Source organism: Protopterus annectens, chromosome 6.part1 (assembly GCF_019279795.1).
Source record: "Protopterus annectens isolate FY-2018-M chromosome 6.part1, PAN1.0, whole genome shotgun sequence".
NCBI lineage: Eukaryota > Metazoa > Chordata > Ceratodontiformes > Protopteridae > Protopterus > Protopterus annectens.
In genome coordinates, this window is record NC_056738.1 from 439,330,614 (window position 1) to 439,348,064 (window position 17,451).

Here is a 17,451-nt window from a genome sequence, read left to right on the forward strand (position 1 = left end):
AAAAACAAAGAAAAACGCTGGGTACACACGGCAGAATACTTTGATGCTTTAATACAAACAAATAGCAAACGCTTTCATGACCAAATGCCACTTCATTAGACTACATTTTAAAAAAACGAAATAGACTAAATAGTATGATGTAACTAAAACAAACCAATCAAATGCATCACCAATCAGTCATATACCCTAATTAAAACTGTAGTTTAACTAATTCCTGTCTTAAAAAATATAATAAATATTAAAACATGTGTCTAAGTAAAAAATCCATGTGACGAATTAAAACAGAATATCTGTACACAAATGTAATACTGCTAGTGCTTAAGGTTCCTAGATTTCAAAGCAGGCTTAAGAGAAACCCTGCTATTCAAACCTGGAGGTTTATCCATCTGAAAAAAACAAGATCCACCTTTGATCAATACCCTCAATTTTGTTATATAAATCCCCTACTCTCATACTAGTCTTAACAATCTCTAGCACCAAAAATCTAAATGCATGGCCGATGGCTTCCTCCTTAACATGCAGTGCCAATGCACTACTTTCTTTACAATTCCTTATATCCCTTAGATGTTCTAGAATTCTTTCTTTAAGTGAACGATTGGTTTTACCAATATAAAAGGAATAGCATAGTATGCAATAACAAAAGTAGATCACATTTTTGGTTGTGCAGTCTGCATAAAAGCTGCAATCAGTTTTAAAACCTAAATTGGGGTGTACAAACAATGCTCCTTTGTGAATGTGTGCGCATGCCATACATCTTCTGCAAGCATAAGTACCTAATTTATCAGATCTAACAAATCTAAAAAGGTCTTGGGATTTATAACAAAGATGGCTTTTCAGTGATCTATGGTTACGAAAAACAAAACCGGGTGTATCACATATCACACCTTCTAACTCACTAACAGTCGATAGGATGTCCCAGTTGTTCTTAATTACATCACAAACTACATTGATATTGCTAGCAAAGGTTAGTATAACTGTTATATGGAGCCAATGCTCCTAATTCATCCGCCATCTCAAGCCACTTATCTCTCTTAACATAATGCGGTACGCACCTACCTTGCCTCTCACTCTATGCATTCTTTATTTCATTTTCAATGTCACTTTCACTATACCCTCTTTCAAGAAACTCACATTTAAGTATAATCAATGCAAGTCTCAACTGGTCATTGTCATTGTGCAAATGCATGATACAATATATCTGCCCCTTTAGCACATTTTGCTTGGTGCGCCTAGGGTACATGCTCTTGTTATGTAAGAGATTATTCTTTCTTACTGGTTTCCTATATAACAAAGTTGAAACAGAATGCATATGATCTCTATTTACTTTGACATCCAAAAATTCAATCTCACTCAAGGAGTATTTGGAGGTAAACCTAAGAAAGGCATTGACCCGGTTAATGTAACTTAAAAATTCTTTCAAGCAATCTTCGGTATCACGCCACAGCAGAAAAATATCATCCACAAAGCGCTTATACCATGCTATCAAAGCACTAAAAGCATTGTTGGAAAGAATGGTGGTCATTTCCCATTGTACCATTGACAGGTTGGCGTAGCTATTGGTACAAGCTGTGCCCATAGCCACGCCAGCCTTCTGCAGATAATACACATCTCCAAAAATGAACACATTATTTTCAAGTATGATTTTCAGTAGGGCACACAAAAGTCTGACTTTATCTGGAGTCATATTCTTATTTAATTGCAGCTCACTAACATTGCCTATACCCCAAGCATTAGGGATAACCATGAACAATGACTCTATATCAAGAGTCACAAAAAAAAACACTCAGTCTCAATCGATTCAAGATGATCACTCAACTCTCTCAGAAAACTTTTGGTGTCTTTCAGTACCATTTTGCACTGATCTAAAACGGGGAGTAAGTTCTTCTCCACAAATATTGACAATGGCTTGGTTGCCCAGCCCCTACTGGATACTATAGGATGCATAGGGGGATTGGTCAAATTCTTGTGGATTTTGGGCAAACCATACACTATGGGTATAACTGGAAGCTCTACTTTGAAATACTCAAAAATGGATACAGAGATCATTGAACTGATCAGCAAGTCAAAGACCAAAAAATCAACCCTGTCAATAATACTTTTAACTGCATTAGCAGGTATAACTTCATATGTATTCACATCACATAAAAGATACATCATATTACTACAGTACAACTCTTTGTCTAAGAGGACAATACTTCCACCCTTGTCGGCAGGTCGTATTTCTATAGAAGACAAGTTCTTAAGTTCATGTAGAGCTTTGTAGTCAGCCGTAGTCATATTAAAAAATGTGGGCCTAACTTAATCTTTAAAGATGTCTCTTAATTGTTTATTATAAACCTCGACAAACAATTCAATACCTGAGTTTACAGGAGGAATAAATGTACTCGGCTTTTTAATTATGCACTGTTCCTGCATGTTCCCTTTAAACATAGTCCTCAAGGTAAGAGTTCTCCCAAACATCCTCAGATCATAAAGTATGTCTACTAAATTGGCCTTCTGCTCAGGCACAAAGCTCAAGCCTTTATTAAGTAAAGTTAGTTGCAGATCAGTTAATACGTGAGAGGATATGTTGAATACTAAATCTGTCTCACCTTCTTTCCATTCCTGGTTAGCTCCTCGGTGCTGTGTTGACGTCGCATTCCCCTTATCTTGACTTGACTTCTGGATCTTCCCCTTATCGGAAGGGAATTGCTCAATAAAAAACACCCTTGTGAAGAAACGGTTGAAGTCCCAGAACTATTCACCCCATTGTTACCAGAAATTCCTTGAACTGGTTCCTTCTGTCTCACAATCTGGCAACTACTGTTTGTACTCATCGACAGATCATCTTGTCTCACTAAGTTGGTGTGTGTAGTTGCTTCTGCCTTAGATATCAAATCTCCTGCATTGATGGATTTATTGGTGGCAATGTTCACGTTGCTCCTACCAGATAGAGGTGGAGCTAGACGAGGCTGGCAGGTGTCATTGGTTGCTACCCTTCCGATACTACTGTTCTGGCCGTTCACAGTTTGCCATTGCATCAAATCTGACTGTTGCCTCTCTAGCCCGAGAAAATACATTGCCATGCTGAAAATCATGGAGTTCTCTCTGCAGTTTACGAGTCTTAATTGCAGATAACCTCTTCTCATAGCCAAATATACTCTCATGCAATGATTACATTTTATCATCTACAGCATCAGCTGAGTATAACTCACGTATCTCATATATCTCATTCTGCAGTCCATTGATCTCACTGTGCAGCTCTAATTCCAACGGTCGAAAAAAATCAATCAATAATTGCATGTATTTAGCACTGCACTCTAGCTTTGGTATCTGCCAATGTCTAAGGAGCTCGGGGTATGTTTGGCCATAGCTCAGCATAGTAAGTACTCATAGCCCTCTGGGTGCTATATTATGCTTCAGGGAGGCTTCGAGGTGGAAGCGCTGCCATTGCAGTCACTTGTACTTGTACAGTTTATTCTCTAACTCTCGATATTTACTCATAAAGCCATCATGCATACTAGTGTTCTCTGATGGCATCACGTCCAAAGTATTAATCTCCACTGATAGCAGAGGTTTAATAGTAACGTCAAGAAGTTGGTTAAAATGATCAAACCTCTTCCTGTTGATCTAGGCAACAGCTTCTAATGTCAGTTGACTATTCAGTATATCGTATCATGCGTTTGCACAATGACGATGACCAGCTGAGACTTGCATTGATTACACTTAAACGTGAGTTTCTTGAAAGAGGGTATAGTGAAAGTGACATTGAAAATGAAATAAAGAATGCATGGAGTGAGAGGCAAGGTAGATGTGCACCGTATTATGTTAAGAGAGATAAGTGGCTTGAGATGGGGGGGTGAATTAGGAGCATTGGCTCCATATAACAGTAATACTACGGCCAATGCAGTGAGAATGCCCCTTACCTTTGCCAGCAATATCAATGTAGTTTGTGATGTAATTAAGAACAACTGGGACATCCTATCGACTGTTAGTGAGTTAGAGAATGTGATAGGTGATACACCCGGTTTTGCTTTTCATAACAATAGATCATTGAAAAGCCATTTTGTTATAAACCCCAAGACTTTTTTAGATCTGTTAGATCCGATAGATTAGGCACTTATGCTTGCAGAAGATGTATGGCATGCGCACACATTCACAAAGGGGCATTGTTTGTACACCCCAGTTTAGGTTTTAGAATTGATTGCAGCTTTTATGCAGACTGCACAACCAAAAATGTGATCTACTTTTGTTATTGCACACTATGCTATTCCTTTTATATTGGTAAAACCAATCGTTCACTTAAAGAAAGGATTCTAGAACATCTAAGGTATATAAGGATTTGTAAAGAAAGTAGTGCGTTGGCACTGCATGTTAAGGAGGAAGGCATCGGCCATGCATTTAGATTTTTGGTGCTAGAGATTGCTAAGACTAGTATGAGAGGAGGGGATTTATATAACAAAATTGAGGGTATTGATCAAAGGTGGATCTTGTTTTTTCAGGCGGATAAACCTCCAGGTTTGAATAGCAGGGCTTCTCTTAAACCTGCTTTGAAATCTAGGAACCTTAAGCACTAGCAGTATTACATTTGTGTATAGATATTCTGTTTTAATTCGTCACATGGATTTTTTACTTAGACACATGTTTTAATATTTATTATATTTTTTAAGACAGGAATTAGTTAAACTACAGTTTTAATTAAGACATATGACTGATTGGTGATGCATATGATTGGTTTGTTTTAGTTACATCATACTATTTAAATAGTCTATTTAGTTTTTTTAAAATGTAGTCTGATGAAGCAGCATTTGGTCATGAAAGTGCTTGCTATTTGTTTGTATTAAAGCATTAAAGTATTCTGCCGTGTGTACCCAGCGTTTTTCTTTGTTTTTGATAAAATTTTAAACTGCCTTTTTGCTGTCATTCAGAGCAGTATTTATTTATTTAGTTTTCTTTATTTGACATTTGTTTACCAAGATAGTCCAACTGGGTCAGCAGAACTCATTTTCAGTCGAGGCTCGGGGAGAAAATTTCCAAGTACAGCCATAAGTAGCAATTCAAACATAGCTTTTAAAATTTTTCAGTAACAGCTTTCATTTTTAACAATAATATCTGAAAAGTGTCAAAATTAATAAATGACAAGTATAAAATTATATGTAACAACTAAGACATAGTATATATAATTAACAGTGTCATTTATGTTTGAGTGATGACAAACATATATATTTATACATACATTTAACATAAAAAAGGGGGAGAAGGGAAGATGAAATAGAAGTGATATTAGCCTGGAGCAGAGAAGGTTCATAGCCAAGTGTTGTTTAAATGCTATTTTAATGACATTTTGAAAGCTGATAAACTGGGAGTTGACCTAATAGCATTGGGGAGGGAATTCCATATTTTTGTTACTGAGCAAGAGTAAAGACACTATCGATATTTTTTTGAAGTTTTGGTGATATTTAGCAGTTTTTGTCCTCAGATCTTAGGGTTTTGTTTGGTTGGTATGGTTTGATTAGATTGCTTAGTGCTAGACTGGATGAGGGCTTGTAGAGTAAGTTATGCAATGTTGATAGCTGGATATAGAGGAGTTGACTGGGGAGTTCAAGCCATTTAAGTTCATGCAGAGGTCTTTAGTGATGAGTATGATATTTAGAGTTCGTGGCAAACATTGCCACCTTGTTATAGCACTGTTCCAGTTTGGACTTACTGGAAGTTTGTAAGTTGGTGACAATGGTGGCACCATAGAGCAGGGAGGGAAGCAGGAAAGTTTTAGCCAGGATGATTTTAGTTGAGGTATTTAGGAAGTGTTTGTTTCTATAGAGAAGACCTAATTTCTGCTAAGTTTTCTGAATATTTTGCTGGATGTGGATGTCTAATTTCAGCGGATTATCTATAATGACTCCGAACAGTTTGGTGTGCTGTACTATTTTAACAGTTGTATTATCTGTTGAATATATATCTGATGAGAGATTTTTTTGGGTGAAACAAGATGAGTTTGGTTTTCTTAGGGCTAAGGAAAAGTTGTGCATTTACTATCCGGGTTTCAGTGGCAGTAAAGGACTTTTGTGTGATAGAGAGTAGCTTGGGAAGAGTGTGAGAGATGCAAACAATTGTACAATCATCAGCATATTGAATGAGAGTTCCAGGGAATGAGGAAGTATCTAGGTTTTCTGCGAATATATTAAACAGTAGGAGCCAATGATGGAGCCTTGTGGGACATCTGTAGGTTTACAGAGAAAGGCGGAAAGTTTGTTGCCCATTTTACAGCTTGTTTCCTATCCTGCAAGTAACTCTGAAACCATTGCATTATAGTATGAGAAAAATGTAAGCTGGAGAGCGTGTCCAGAAATAGGAGGTGTGTCAAAGGCTTTAGAGAGGTCTAGGAATACGGCAGATACATAGTTTCCTTTTTCTCTAGCCCTGATCACAGTGACTTTAAAGGATATTATGGCAGTGGGTGTGCTATGGTGATGGCAGAAGCCATGTTGAGTTAGTGTGAGTAGATTATTTTGTAGAAGGAATTGCATAAGCTACTGGTGTATACATCTTTCAAGAAGTTTGGGGATGGGAGATAACATGCATATGGAACAGAAATCGGAAGGTTTTGTGGAGATACCTCCTTTGCGGATGGGGTCATATGTGACATATTCCATATTCTGGGGATTAGAGATTCTGATATAGACCTATTGATTAGGATATTTATTGGTAGGAGATGGCTTCAATGGCTAGTTTAAGGTATTGGGGGGATAGTCAGCTGAGGTTGAGAAGGTTTTTAGTTTTAGCAGTAGCCTTTTAATAGTAGCAGCAGGTGTGGACTGTATTGAGAAAGTGTATGTGTTGTCTTTATGGACTTTATGTCTGTTATGTTGGATAGGATCAGAACTAGTACTGGAGGTATTATAGGTGATTGCTGTGGTGGTGGAGAGGGAGGGTCTGGTGCCTGGAGGTGTTTGTCAGTAGGTCTTCTATAGATGTTATAAAGTGCTTGTTAAAGTCTTCCGTTATTAGGGATGAAGAGGCTTCTGGTGCTGAATTGTGTTCTTTATTTGTACTTGGGTACAGTAAGGTTGATACGGAATACCAGAATTTTTGGGGTTGTTTTTGTGCTCATGTTGAAGTTGGGAATAGTAAGTTTTCTTATCCTTTATTCACTAACTTTAAGTTGTTACAAAGTTAGTTGAAAAGGCTGAGATTTCTGTGACTTTTATTTTGCATTCAAGTGTCCCGGGCTATGTCTCTTTGTTTCATAAGTTTTTTACATTCTTTTGTTAACCCTAGGGGTGTATTCTTTTATTCTTTTTGTACGTACAGAGGCAAGGGTATTGAGTATATGCAGGAATGTGATGTTGAAGTACCTTACAGCTTTGTCAAGAGGAAGAATTTTTAGACGAACCCAATTAATTTTGTTTGTAGATCATTGAGTATTTGCTGACTGAATTTAGATAAATATCAGATTAATTTTACAGTATGTTGTTTGGGATGGTGAGTGTTGTTTCTGATGGCAAATGTTGGAAGATGGTCATTGAGGGAAGTAGAGAGGGTACCTGTGGTGTAAAAGTAGGATGGATGCAGTACTAGTATCCAGTCTAGTGTAGAATGGTCAGTGAAATTTTTATTATACCTAGTAGGGCTTTTGATAAGTTGTGAAAAACCATAGAGGTTTTTACTGTTTGTGGATGAGCTAGATTCAATAAATTGCCAGTCTATGTTGATGTCTCCAAGGATGATAGTCTCATGTTTGATTGTATGGGAGGTTCAGGAAAGTATGTCTTCTAGAACTGGTATAGTGCGTCCTGGGGGAATATATACTACTATAATATAGATCAGTTTTGTTTTGTTAAGGTTTAGGAAACATATTAGTAGGTCAGCATTAGAAAACTTGGGAGTTTCATTAGTGTAAGGTATCCCTAACAAAAGTTGTTTCCTTTAACATAGGCTTGGAATTGCCAGCTGGGCTACTGCAGGGAACATACTTATGATGTGCCTGCTGCTTGTCTATATGTAATGGCACTGCTGCATATTGTCAGAGGCTAAACTCTTTGCTAGGCTTATAAGGGCCTCAGGGCCAATAGTCTAGTAACTTCCTATGATCCTATGAACATACAGCTATTCAGCTGTCATTATTATTACCAAATGCAGTAGATAATGCCACATTTTTAATAAAAAGTCTCATCTCCAACATTGTCTCAGACAAATCAGCATTGGACGAAGGAATGAAACCCAGTCCTCGATTTAACAAAGAAGTCTCATACTGATTTACAGAATAACTAGTCAAGTTCCACACTAACCTGTTTGGGCTGAGGCCCACATTTTCTTAAAATTTCTTCCGTTGTTGATCTGTGGTGGTTCCTTCCTTTTCTGTCCATTCCATGATGGTTCCTAGTCATGAGAATTTCTCCTGCTGTGGTGAAAAGGAAGAGGAAGGGCAGGAAGAACTGATTCCTTCACAACAGGGATTATCTTTCACCTCACTACTGGCCCAGAATCACCAGCGATGAAGAAGTTCCAGCGTCACCATTGTTCAAAGAAAGTTTAGCAACAGGAGTCCAATATGCAGAGGCAAGTTGTGCAGGTGGTTTGATGGTGGTTGAAGCAGTTTGATGTTTGCTTTTATCTTGCTGGATGCTACAACCACTTTTGGGAATGTGCCTTAGTTGTGAAGCTGTGGGCATCTTTTCAGGCTTCTGTTATCTTGCTTGTGCACTTAGGCGTGTAGTTTTGCACTGTAATTTGTATCTTACTGATATGTGGGTGAAGGCTGCACTGCCCCTTCTGTCTTTCAGTACAGCATGAGGCCAGGCATGTTGGCTGTCACAGGAGGCATCAGAAACTTTTGTAACAGGCTTTGTTTTATTTTACTTAATGACTTGTACTACATTAATCATACCAGTTGTAAGACATCTTCCCTTACATCATCTTTTCCATTTGTCTCACTCCTGCATCTGTCCCTACCCCACCTGTAGCTGCTGGTGTAATAGGTGAGTGGGCTGGGCACACTTTGTTTGGAGGGGTTTCTGCAGCCTAACCTTCAGTGTGGCAGATTGTGCTGGAGGTGGTTAACAGGGCAATGTCCCACTATGTAGCCATTACTGTACTCCCTTCTTACAGTGGACTGCAAATTCACTCAACTGGTGAGCACCCTGCCACTAGGTCACTAGAGGGGGGTGTGGCCCCACCACCAGCCATTTTGACCCATTCCAGCAATCTGATGAGTTCCTCTGACATCCCTCTAGGCCAATTGGCACGTAGCATGCTGCCTGTACTCCCATCCTATAATGCCACCGCTTACTAATTGTACACTGTGCACTCCTCCATGTCACCATTTGTCCACCCTCTCTTTGGTTCTGCCCAACACATCTCCACCTGCTAGCATGTGAACATCTACCCCTGTTAGCCTGTACTGTCTTGTAGAGCCATAACTAGGGTAGGACAAAGAGACAGTAGTGGTATTGTGTATGAAGAGCTTTTTTTCTGGTCTTCAGCTTTGAGAAGACCTTTTTTTGTTCCTTAACTTGGGGTTCAGGGAGTGCCAGTTTGAGGATATACCTATGATATGATATACCTATGGTTCTGCAGCTTTTTAGTACTACTCCACTTTCCACAATGGAGCACAGCTATTTCCTCAGGTGCACACTGAGTCATCATTTTGATATTTATATATACATACAGTGTATCACCGCTATATAGCACAAGTCCTTGTCCAGCACATAGTACTTCCCTATGAATCCCGTGCTAAACATTTTCTTTGGTGAGCTGTGGGTGAATATGTTGAATCCAGTTCAGTAAGAACTGGTATATAGAGATCTAAAGAATGGAGAGTTGGAAACCGTTTACATTTTTTCAGATTCTTTTTTTAATTTCTTGAGTCACAAAGTGAAGGAAAAACCTCAGGTATAATTACCAAAATACCTGGAGGAATATTACAAAAATATACATGATACAGGATTGAAGAAAGTGGAAAACAGAATGTCTACATACATGGTAGAAGAGCAACAAATGAAACAAGTAAGGTCAGAAAATGGAAAATAATGGAAGGGGATTATAAAGGAAGAGGAAGAGTTGCTATAAAAGAATAGTACAACATTTATTTTTCTACAATAAGATGAGTAAATTTAGGGAAAAGAATTCATGACAGTAGCTTAAAAGCAAATGAGAATTAATAGCAAATGTTATTTATTTAGTTTGTTAGTTATGTTTTTATGAAGGCTGGCTCACCACAGCTTTCTAATTATTGATCAAATGTTAAACTAAGTTGAGAAGCATGATTGTGTTTGGCACAAAACTATGATAAGGAGAAATCATGGTTACATGTACGTTTATTTCTTTGAAATCTTAGTAATTTTGGTGATTTCTGTGAACAAATGTCAAGTGAGGAAGTTTGGGAAGTCATTTTCAAAGATTTAAGCAATGATATGATTTTTCATATGCCCCAGGATTTAATAAAATCCATGTAGGCACAGTGTAGAGCTTACACGAATGTTATAGTGTCTGTGTACATGGTTTCCTCCTCAGCAGCATGCCATGCATATTAATCATGGCACGTTGACGAGAGAGAGACGTGGATCATGGTTACTGAATCAGTGTAGGATGTGTAGTGCCAACTGTGTCCGCAGATGAGTAAGACACTCCCTGCACTGTCCAATTGTATTATGTCAATTGTTCATTGTTGTATTTTCTTCTTTTTTTTCCTTTTTGTTTTAAAATAAGGATGTTTGGGTGGTGCTGCACGGAGTTCAGCAATGCTAAGCAGCACTAAGACACCTGCCAGATATCTAAAAATAGAAACCAGATGCAAGTAATTATTTAAAGGTCATATTTAAGCATGGCTGAACAGGTCTGAAAGGTGCAGCACAGTGTTCATCAGTGCTTATAGGTAGCTCAGAGGTATATGTAAAGGTATAGTAAAATTCTACATATCCTCGTAGCTAAATGGGTAGAGGTACAGCCTCCTGAGCAGTAGGTGTATGGTTTGAATACATGGAAGGGAAAATGATCATTTATTTCTGAAATACAAATGATACCAATTATTTTTAAATTCTGGCCCACTGCACTCCGCTAAGCTCTGCTAAGACCTGCTAAGCACTGCATAAACACAATAATGGCTGAAAAATGTTTATGCACTGCTCTGCTCTGCTTGGCTGGTTTGCTCACTGCTAAGCATACGGGTCCTTGCATTTTTGCACTGCTCAGCTGAGCTGCGATTGTTTGCATGCTGTTAAATGATGCGCTGCATTTTTAGATGTTGCCCAATGGTATGCAAGGGTGGGAAAACAGGCTATATTAAGCCAAATAGGCATGAATACCGCATAATCCATTGGAGTTCTGTCTCTGAAGGATACTATGGCAGGCATTGGTGAGGGGTCTCACTTTCAGGTGCAGCATTGGGGCATTCTAGAGTCCAGGGTCATGGTCAGACTCCTAGTAAAAAAACATGAAGATCAGCTTCTGCAGGCAGGTTACCCGGGCTCAGAGTGCAAGGTGGAGGCCTGGGATCAGCTGGCAAGGGAACTCACCAGTGCAACTGGTATCCCCACACAGGTGAGAAGTGTCATCACCAACATGATGACCTGAAGACATGAAAGGGGGATCTCTTGGACACCTGGGTCCAAGAAATTTGGGCAACGAATGTCTCACATGTATGTAAGTACTTTTACCTCTGTTTCACCAATATGTAATCTGAATGTCTGCTAAATCGGTATGCATAATGGTGTGCTTCTCTCCCAAAAGCTGCAGAGGAGAGGGCTCACAACTTCCAGGTGCATGCTGTGTGCTTGGCCAGGTTGCCCCATGAGTGCGGTGAGTATGGATTTATTATGCTAACTGTAGTGAAATAAGCAAGAAAGAGTAAACATTAACTGCAATAAAGTATGTACAGTAAAGTTTGTATTGCAATAAATGTAGACTTAGAGCTGTAATGTAATAAATGAATAATGTAACTGTAGTGCAATAAAAACATGAAACAATACCATTACCTGCATTAAAGTATATACAATAAAGTCTGTAATGCAATAACTGTGGAAGTAGAGCTGTATTGCAAGACCTGAATAATGACAACCGTTGTCTAATAAAAACTCGAAACAGTCCCAGAATCTGCATTAAAGTATATACAATAAAGTCTGTAGTGCAATAAGTGTGGAATTAGAGCTGTTTGTCAAGAAATGAATAATGCCAACTGTTCTGCAATAACACATAAACCAATAGCAATAACACCAAGGTAAATTGTGTACATCAGGATTGCCTTGATTTCACCATTGCAGTACAACTGTATGCATTCAAGTTGTGAGGTAAGGTGCTGCAGTCAAGTATAACACTGTAATAGCTGTAGAATCCAAATATAATTGCTGCCAAATGTCTTATTTAACTCATACAGTAGCAGTCAATGCTGTTTCTAAGCCAATATTGTTCACATAATGCTCTGTCATCCATAAACAGCAGGTAAGCAAGGTATATGGCTGAGGTCGTCCACTCCATGATCTGATATTGTTTGTTGACGTCACAGATATTTCAAACCAATAACAATATATTGTGTACACCTGCATTCTATATACTAATGTATAGATTACCTTTATCTCTGTCATGCGTGTATTTCATGCATGTGTGTTCTACTGTCACTGCAGCCTAGTATACAATTGCAATACAACTACCAGTTCATATACTGGTTCTAGGTGAGCTTTAGGCAAATATCAGTCAGTCATTAGTCACCAGTGACTCAGTAGCTCAGTTTGTTAAATGTTTTGTCTCTAGTACATTTTGCCACCCATAGACCAGGATTCGAATCCAGTGCTATGTAGCACTGAAATATTACAGTGTCAGTCATGTAATGTTTACATATTCTCTCTCCACAGGAACTACAGGTAAATGGGTGAAGTAGGCCATATTAAGAGTAAATAATTGTATCTTTAGATGTCACAGACTGTTAAAATCATTAGCAAGAATGTGAAAGTACAGCATAACATAAAAATAAATAAATATAATAATAATAATAAAATGAAATGAAGAAAATGTGTAATCTTGGTATGGCTGTATGTCTGGAGTATCTGTTCAAAGTTGCTGCAGCCAATTCATACGTTCCATGCAGATGTCCTCTGCAGTCACTGCCATTGGGTTCTATCCCCATGCCTCCCAAGCAAGGCATGATAGTTGTTTAGTTTCTGTACTACACACATACATGTGTCTCAAGTGATATGCTGTCACGTAATGTAATTAGTAGTGTGTAATCCATCTGTCATAGGATTACCATTGGAATGACTGCCTAAATTGCAAAGTATCACTACATCAGCCTACAGTACACCTTGGTAATTTTATAGGTCCACCTGATGTGCCAGTGTTCTGTGTAGTTGTGTATCCGCAGTTGTTACTGCATGGTTCATACTGTCCCATGCGAATAGCTTGAGAGGTATGTATGTGCTAGAGCAGCTATATGGGATGAGTACACATAAAGAAAGGACAGACCCCCCATAGAGTAGATACTAGTACTGTTGTCAAGTAAATAGCCAATAATGGTACTAATGGACTGTTTTTTCTCTCTCTCTCTCTACCCACCCCTTATCTTCATTTATTTGTTATTGTTATCCATTGGTTATGGTTTATTATACCATGACCCCCCCATTAATATTCCAAAACGTGCATGCTGATTGGTCAGCGTGCATGTTGTAAATCGACTTATACTAATGGAAAAAGGTCCGGTCGCCCGGACTTTTTTCCATTAGTATAAGTCTTTTTTAAAACACTGTATCGCTATGTTAATGGAGTTTAACATAGCGAGACAGTGTGTAAAAAGCAACGGAGATCTTGCTTTCTCCATTGCTTTTTTTTAAACCTGTCTCGCTATGTTAAATGGGTTTAACATAGTGAGACAGCTTTAAAATAAGCAACGGAGATCTCCGTTGCTTATTTTAAAGCTGTCTCCCTATGTTAAACCTATTTAACATAGCAAAACAGTTTGTAAAAAGCAACGGAGATCTTGCTTTCTCTGTTGGTTTTTTCAAAACTGTCTTGCTATGTTAAATGGGTTTAACATAGCGAGACAGCTTTAAAATAAGCAATGGAGATTCTCCGTTGCTTTTTCTAAAGCTGTCTCGCTATGTTAAATCCATTTAACATAGCGAAACAGTAAAAAGCAATGGAGATCTTGCTTTCTCCGTTGCTTTTGCCCTCAGCTCTGATGTACTGCGTAGGCATACGCATGCGCAGTACATCAAAACTGCCGCAGAATACCAGGCAGCTGCGGAAGGGCAGCAAGGAGGCATTATACAATGCCAATATTTAAGAAAAGGAATTATTTTTTTCTTAAATGATGTCATTGTATAATAGCAATAACCCACTTCTGGGTGTGGGTAACGCTGGATTTACCCACAAAAATACCAAAAACACTGTCAACTAGTAAAACGAAAAGGTGAACCAGATAACAGAGTAGTCCAACAGTCCTTCCAATAATGGAAATAAAACAGGTCGATGACTGGAACAAAACCACCAGGTAAACCAAATCCAATACCAAGATTTATTAAAGCGCTTTTCGTTTGCTCAATGAGCAAACTTCTTCAGAATACATTACACTCCATCACAATGCAGTATTTAAACACTAAATTGTCAGCAATTAAGCAAGGTTAATGACCAACAATTAAGGTCATAAACACTATAAATGCATGTAGATATAATTAGATTTTTGGTATTCGGATAAACCAGCTAGTAATGAAGAAATACATGAATAAATAAATCACGTAACATACATAGCACTAAATGAATACTAAATATACATGTAACAAAAATACTAATCATTAAAACATAATTAATGATTTAAATATACCTTAATAATTTAACTACTCTGTTATCTGGTTCACCTTTTCATTTTACTGGATTTACCCAAGGTTGGCTTTGTTTGGCCACTCGGGCTTCGCCCTCATGACCAAACCACGCCAACTGTGGGTAAATCCAACATTACCCACACCCAGGCGTGGGTTATTGCTATACTATTCACATATGTTGTTAAATTACCTGTATTTTGGAGGATGTGTATTATTAATGTTATGTATTATAAAGGTTGCATATTAACATATTGTGTTGAATTACATATTTTGTTGGCCTTATGCTGTAACTGTTACTGGCATCCTGTTAACATACTGACTGTTCTGTCATTTACTGTGGTGTTTCACATAATATGCATTGATATGTAATTGGATTATTTTCACTGTTCTAGCATGCTGTTATTACTATGTTTTGATCATATCTAACCTATACTTATTGCTATACCTCCATCACTACAGCACATCAGGGTAGGCCGGTTCCCTGTAATCCACCTACCTTGCCTCAACTGGCCATGGAACCAGGTCCCAGCACATCTGGGACCCAGGCCAGTGGTACCTCCTCTACTGCCCCTGCACCACCTGTAGCATTGAGGAAACCACCTCAGGGGAAGGGCCCAGCCTCCCCCTGGGAGTGGTGGCAGAGGGGCTGCAGTCACCCAACAAGAACTGCTGGTCATGGTGTGCAGGATCATTCATCAGACCTTTGAACATCACCTGTGCCAGACTGAGGGCACACTGGCAAACCTGGTAAGGCAGGCTGGCCCTGGCACCCAGCCTTGAGCACAGCCACATTTGGGACAGTGAAGCAGCAGTGTCGACTGCCCATGGATGGGGATATGAGTCATGCTGCTGCCGTCTGGAGACACATGCGACTCTGATTTCACAACACCCTCCCCATCCAAGGTGTTTACCCCCTCACTGTGTCACACACCGCCCTTGTCTGCTTTCTTGTCTGTCTTGCCTGTCTGCTATTGCAACCTCTCCTACCGAACTTACCTCGCTACATGTATCTATGTCCCTTACCCCACATTACATGCTATTGTTTAAAAAAAATGGGCACCTGTCCCACAAATAAAATATCACCCCATACATACTTCCATTTTGCACAAGTGTATACTGGACACAACTAATTTGGTCCAACTGGCTTGAAAACACATTTATATTGTCCTCAAACCTCTGTTTGGGGTTTGAGAGTCCAAATTAATCTATAAAACCTGTCAAAATGCACAGCTGTTGCTGCACAAGAAATGGATAACTATGGTTCTTTCCTGCATCCATCCTGCACATCCCTACCTGGCTGTCACATTGTTTTCCCCCATGCTTGCCCTCAGTTCACCATTTTCCTATCACCTCCCTTTTCTTTTCTTTATATTTTTTTTTTAGCATGGGTTTGCATGGATTTGGAAGGAGCAGCGAGGTGTGGCATGTCTCACTGCTTTGCTTAGCTCAGCTTAAATGAGCATTAAAGAGCTTTAATGTCTATATGTGTCTATTACATTGTAACTCACATGTAGGAAATAAACACCACTGCCAAGTGTCGAACCCAGGCCCCTCTCAGCTATAGCACACTGCGTTAACCCACCACACTACACAGGCTTTAAGTTAGTTAGGTGTTTCCAGCAAAACCTACTGCTTGCTACTTACAGACATTATGCATGTAAATGCAATATAAAACTAATGTGAAAACTGGGACTGTATCCTGGACTCTAGTGCGATAATAAATAATAATGAAAACATACTAATGGATGTACGTGAGGCCTGTGATAGCTGGTATATGTGCCCTTTTATCAACAACTTGTGGAAAGACACCTACTAAGGCAGCAATGTCAAAGTACATGTACAAGTGGGATTCTGATGCAGAAATACAAACCTATAAAACCACATACATACTCATGGATGTAGAAATGTTTCTCACATCCTGTACATGTGCACATATATCCTGCAAATTCACATGCTTTTTCAATTTCTCAGTAGCTCAGTCTGTTAAATGCCTTACATGCAGTACATTTTGCCACACACAGTCCTGAGTTTGAATCCAGTTTTGTGTTGCACTTCAATTACATTATTGTGAAGACAGCAAGTAATGACTGAATCATGCAATCTTACTCCCCACAGGTTACTGCTACTTAATTAACTACTACCCAGTTTTGCAAGACAAAGGCCTGTAGGCAGAGACACAATGCACATATCCATATACCCTAACTATATGTTGCCTATTACTCTGTTAGCAGCACTTTTGCATAACAGATGTACCTTAAGCACATGTTCCAACTGCAGTGTATAGAATACCCTTGTCCTGGCTCTGTTGTAATGACAGGATTGACACAGCTGAGACAGTTACACATACAGCTTGCTGTCCACCAAAGTGTTCACACTAGTCCCTATGTGAAGCATACAGCTGTATGTAAAGATAGCTGCTGCAGACCTACCATACCTCTCAACCTCCTGGAACAAGGGAGCCGTACACAGCCATACTTAATTGGGGGGGGGGGGGGCAAAGGCCCAGAGATAGGGACATGTTTAACAGTTTGCTCCTACAAAGATAGTAAGTTGATAAAATAACAGCTATTGCAGTAGCATGCATAGTCTGACGGGTATGAAGTGTGACACACACCTGTGTCTCTTCCCTTACTGACCTCAGCCCACAGTGATTGCCAGTGCACTACCA